The 6,211-nt window shown below is 37.7% G+C and overlaps 1 non-coding gene across 1 annotated transcript; it reads left to right on the forward strand.

Moving 5' to 3' along the window:
- Nucleotides 1–226: 226 nt before the first annotated feature.
- Nucleotides 227–328, forward strand: LOC122123211. Its single transcript, XR_006150347.1, has one exon. It is a non-coding gene; the product is annotated as a U6 spliceosomal RNA (small nuclear RNA).
- Nucleotides 329–6,211: the final 5,883 nt, after the last annotated feature.

Raw genomic sequence — 6,211 nt, forward strand, 5'->3', positions numbered from 1 at the left:
GCGCCACTTCCGGTTTTCTGGTGGTTTATTGGAGATAGGAGTCTCACGGTCTCTCCTGCCCGGGCTGGCTTTGAACCGCGATCCTCAGATCTCAGCCTCCTGAGTAGCTAGGGTTACAGACGTGAGCCACCAGCGCCCGGCTTCACGACAATTCTTTTGAATTTAATTTTTGTGGAATTGTCTAGTTTAAGAAAATCAATTACACTTTATGTATAAAAAATGTTCTGTGCTCAATTCAATAGCACATACACTAACATTGGAACAATAAAGAGAAGAATAGTCCCTGACTGAGGATGACACTCAACTTCGTGAAGCATTCTAGATTTTTAAAAGAACAGATGCTGGAGGGGATGTGGACAGAAGGGAACCTTAATGCATTGTTGTTGGGAGTTTAAACTTGTTCGAAGACTTTGGAAAGTAGTATGGCGGTTCCTCAAAAGACTACAATAGAGTGCCCCTAAGTCCCAGCAATCCCATTTTGATCACAAACAAGACCATACTAAAACTACCAGCAAAACTATGTTCATTGCAGCATTATTTACCAAAGCTAAGATACAGGACAGAACCCGAGGCCCCACAGTAAACGAATGGATCAAGAAAATGTGTGTGTGTGTGTGTGTGTGTGTGTGTGTGTGTGTGTGTGTGTGTGTGTGTGTGTGTGTACTGGAATTCTATGCCTCCATCAGAAAGAATGACATCACCCAGTTTGTTAGGAAATGGAAAGACATGGAAAAAATTATATTAAGTGAATTAAGCCAGGCCCAAAGAAGTGAAGTAAGCCAGGCCCAAAGAAAGATAGGTCCCATGGTTTCCTTAATTGCAATAACTAGTATGTGTCTGCTACAAGCAGAAAACATCATATAAGTTGATGTTAGGCAAAATGAACCCCAAGATAAGGATTCAAATGGTTTTTATTTCTTGCGATTGTTTCTAAGATATTTATAAGATGAATTCTTTGTTGCTTTGTATGTTCCTCCTGCAAGCTAAAGCCCCTGTTTTCACTGTATTTGATGTTGGTATACTTTGTGCAGTGGAAGGGAAACACAAATTGTTTAAAAAGGGATGCAGGTGGACCCATTGCAACAATGAGATGAACAAGTTGTTATGTCAAAAAATGATTTTGGCCGGGTGTTGAAGGATGTGGACAGTGGGGGGGGGGGGGGCTGGGGGGGAGGGGTTGGTAGGTGTGGGGGGTGGGAGATGGGCAGGGATGGGAAGGGGAAACAAAGGAGGAGCAAGTGGACCCATTGCAACAATGAGATGTACAAGTTATTATGTCAAAAAATGAACTTTACTACTTTGGGGGGAGGAGGACAGGGTGGGGAAAGTGGGGGAGTGTGGGAAGGGATGGGAAGGGGAAACAAAGGGGAGGCAACAATGCTTGATAAGAAATCTTGCCCATGTAATTGTAATTCCTCTGTCAGTATTCTCACAATAAAAAAAAAATGTACTCAATAACTCACGCATGTAATTGTAACCCCTCTGTATGGCATTTTCACAATATAAAAAGAAAGAAACATAGGTCCTGTGGTATCCCTTATTTGCAATAACTAATGCATATCCGGGATAAGCAAAGAAGGTATGGTAAGGCGGAAAAAAGGAGTAGGCAACAATGCTTGATAAGAAATGTACTCATTACATTTTCCACGTAATTGTAACTCCTCTGTATGGTATTTTCACAATTTAAAAAAAAAAAAGGTCAAAAGCATGTGCATATGACTAGATAAGATGATGTTAAGGTAAATGAACCCCATGATAAGGACACAAGTGGTGTTTTATTTCTTCCTGTAGTTTCTAATATATTTATAATGTACGATGTGATTTTTTATATGTGCATCCCCCACAGTTAAACCCCTGTTTTCACTGTATCTGATGTTGGTGCACCTCCATCTTGTATATACACTTCTCTAATTTGGGGATGGAAAGGGAAAAAACAAAATGGTTAAATAAGGATACAATATGACCCATTGCAACAATGTGACACACAAGACAGTATGTTGAAAAATGAACTTTACAATTTAGGAGGGTGGGGGAGGGGAGTGTACTTGTGGAGGTGGGAGGGAAGGGATGGCGGGGGAAAACAAAGGAGGAGGTAACAATGCTTGATAGGAAATGAACTATTACTTTTTCATGTAACTGTAACCACTCTGTACAGTACTTTTACAATAAAAAATATAAAAATGTTATGGGATGGAAGAGAATATTTCCCCTATTTTACCCATATAATATCATTAACAAAGAAATTAATGCAAAACACTGATATGCAGATATTTTGAATAAATGTGTGTTTGTGTATGTGTGTGTGTGTGTGCATGCCTGCACATTTTGGTTCTCAGAGTTTGAATTCAGTGCATCAAGGTCTCGCTAGGCCATTCCTCTCTAGATTGATGAGCTACTATATAAGCTACATCTCCATTCTTGGCTCTTTGCTAGATCATTAATTTTTTTAAATATTTTTATTATTTTTTTATTGTGAACATACTGTACAGAGGGGTTACAATTACATGGGCAAGATAATGAGTACATTTCTTATCAAGCATTGCAGCCTCCTCCTTTGTTTACCCTTCACATCCCTTCCCAGCCTCCCCTCGCCCCCCACCCCATCCTGCCCCCCACACCAAAGTTGTAAAGTTCATTTTCAACATGACAACTTGTACTTCTCATTGTTGCAACGTGTCCACCTGTATCCTTAAACGACTTGTTTTTCCCCTTCTCCTCCACAAATTATACCGACATCAAATATAGTGAAAGCAGGGGTTATACTGTGTGTGTGGGGGGGGGGGGATATACAAACCAACAAAGAAATAATTTTATAAATGCGTTAGAAAAAAATTCATGAAAGAAAAAAACATTTAAATACATATGTAAGGGTTCATTTTCCTAACATCACATTATCTGACCTTTTCTGCTTGACTCATACATATACTAGATATTGCAAATAAGGGAAACCATGGGACCTATGTTTCTTTGGGCTTGGCTTACTTCACTTAATATAATTTTTTCCAAATCTTTCCATTTCCTAACAAATGGGGCAATGTCATTCTTTCTGATGGAGGCATAGAATTCCATTGTAATTTTTTAAAAATAATCTCATGAATATTTTTTGTCCTGATTGGCTTCCAAAGGTTATCCACAGATCTCAGGTTCCTGAGCAGATACCCGAGTAGACAGGATTACAGGTGTGACCAACCAGCACAAGGCTTTCAGAATAATTTAAAAAGTAGAAGAAAATTTACTACATGGAGGCTTCTTTATCATCTCCCGCTTTTAAAGCATTTTGGAGTGATTATATGTGAATTTATTTCATTTTTGGATTCTTAAAAGATAGTAAGTGATGGTATTTAAACGTTTTAATCTTTTTTTTTTAATTGGTCATGCGGCATGAACTCTGGGCTTGGGCGCTCTCCCTGTGCCTTTCAGCTGAAGGTGAGTGCTCTACCCCTTGAGCCACAGTGCCACTTCTGCTTTCCTAGTAGTTTATTGGAGATAAGAGTCTCACAGACTTTCCAGCCTGGGCTTGCTTTGAAGCGCATTCCTCAGATCTCAGCTTCCTCTGTAGCCAGGATTATAGGTGTGAGCCACCAGCTACCGGCTAGTTTTAGTACTTTTTTTTAAAATATTTTTTGGGGGTCTGTTCGTGGGGCCTGAACTCTGGGCCTGGGCACTGTCCCTCAGCTCTTCAGCTCAAGGCTAGTGCTCTACCACTTGAGCCACAGTGCCACTTCCGCCTTTTTTCTTTTTTGCTTATGTGGTGCTGAGGAATCGAACCCAGGGCCTCATGCATGCAAGGCAAGCGCTCTACCACTGAGCTACCTTCCCAGCCCTTTAGTACTTTTTAAAATGTATACTGGAACTGTGGAACAGAAGAAATTTGTCTCTCTTTAGATCTCAATTTATGAGCTCAGCTCTGAGCATGATAACCCAATGTCACCAACACTGTGTTGAAGACAAAATGTGACAGAAAACAATTACCGTGGGCAATAATTGCTATGCTATTATTTCTTGGACAGCATGAATATTGAGTTGAGAGAGTAAGGGAATGGAAAGGATTTTACCTACTTTTTTATTGCTTACTTTTTGAAATTTTGAATCATTTCCTTCCCCACTGTGTGTCTTTGGGCCATGCACTTAGTGCCTTTAATTACAATATTTCCTAACACTAAAATGGTAATAATATTAGAATTATAGCAAATGTTTTCTTAAGAATTAAGAGAAAAAAAACTTGTGAAATACTTAACATAAACTTCTAGGAATAACAATTACAATTACATGGGCAAGATAATGAGTACATTTCTTATCAAGCATTGTTGCCTCCTTCTTTGCTTCTTGTTCCCATCCCTTCCCATCTCCTCCAACACTGCCCATCCCACCAACTCTCCCCCCCCCCCCCGACCAAAGATGTAAAGTTCATTTTTTGACATAAGGACTTGTACATCTCATTATTACAATGAGTCCACCTGCATCCCTATTTAAATGATTTTTTTTCCCTTCCCCTCCACAAGTTATACCAACAACAAATACAGTGAAAGCATGGGTTATACCATGGGGGATGGACATACAAATCAACAAAGAAATCATCTTATAAATGTTTGAAACAATTGCAATAAAGGAAAAAAAACAATTGAATCTTTATCTTGGGGTTCATTTCACCTAACATCAACTTATCTGACCTTTTCTGCTTGTCTCAGACATATACTAGTTTTTGCAAATAAGAGGAACCATGGGACCTATTACCTATGCTTTTTTGGGCCTGGCTTAATTCACTTAATATAATTTTTTCTAAGTCTTTCCATTTCCTAACAAATGGAGCAATGTCATTCTTTCTGATGGAGGCATAGAATTCCATTTTATATATATCACATTTTCTTCATCCTTTCATCTAGTAAGGGACATCTGGGTTTGTTTCATATTTTAGCCATGATAAATAATGCTTCAATAAACATAGTTGTGCTGGTAATGGACAAGAGTCTCATATCTAAAATATACCTCGAACTCAAAAAAATTAAATCCCCAACGACAAATCCTCAAACAAACAACTGCCCAATAAATAAGTGAGCTAAAGACTTAGAAACTTTTCTGAAGAGGAAAAACGTATGGCCAATAGACACATGAAGAAATGCTCAACCTCTCTAGCCATAAAAGAAATGCAAATCAAATCAACATTGAGATACCATATCACCCCAGTTAGAATGGCTATAGTCATGAACTCTAAAAACAACAGATGCTGGTGGGGATGTGGACAGAATGGAACCTTAATGCATTATTGTTGGGAGTGTAAACTTGTTCAACAACTTTGGAAAGTAGTATGGAGTTTCCTCCAAAGACTCCACATAGAGCTCCTCTATGATCCAACAATACCACTTTGGGGCATTTACCCAAATGATCACAAACTAGCCAGCAGTTTTTTTTTTTAAATATTAAATAGAATGCAATCAGTATTACAAAAGCCATTACATGTAATGAGAAACCAGAAGGCATGTTCTCTGTTGACCATACTCTGCTTCAAAGTCAGCCAGGTGGATAACTTCTCATGCTGTAAATCAAACTGGTTTTATTATGTCTTGACAGTATAAAAACATCAGGGACAGAATAATGAAGGAATGTTGTAGACTGAAGTGAAGTCCATATGAAAATGTGCAAAACTGATGAAAACATAAAAGTCTCTGAGTAGTATATTGTGTTTTACATCATTTAAGTTAAATTTCAAAAATAGGGAAGACCTAGAGGAATGAATTCTCTTTTTTATAGCCAATCAAAGGTCCTTAGAAGATTGAACTTTTTCCTTATTCTTGTAGAGGCATCATCAGATGAGAGGAACTCTATTGTTTTTGTGCTTCTTTCCATTTATACTTCAGTTTGAAATCTGAACTACATGAGACTGAAAGAAACCTAGAAAAATTAGACACGCAGGCTTTGGAAAGAGCCATGAACGAAAAATAAATAAAATACATATAGCCTTGTAAAAGGTCTAACTAAATTTATTTATATAGTCTTAAGTGTAAACAAAAAATGATTTAAACAATATAATATAATTGAAAATTGAAAAATGTTAGGAGTTGCTTAATTTTTTTCTTTCTACTATATTGAATTAAGTATTGATTTTGTATAGAGAGATTAAAGATGAGATTAACACGAAACGATTAAAAATGGACAAAAGTTCTGAATAGACACGTTTCCAAAAAGTCCTGAAAAGCGCCAGTGTGTTTACAAA

The sequence above is a fragment of the Dipodomys spectabilis genome, unplaced genomic scaffold (genome assembly GCF_019054845.1).
Source record: "Dipodomys spectabilis isolate Male_0828 unplaced genomic scaffold, ASM1905484v1 ptg000226l, whole genome shotgun sequence".
Lineage (NCBI taxonomy): Eukaryota > Metazoa > Chordata > Mammalia > Rodentia > Heteromyidae > Dipodomys > Dipodomys spectabilis.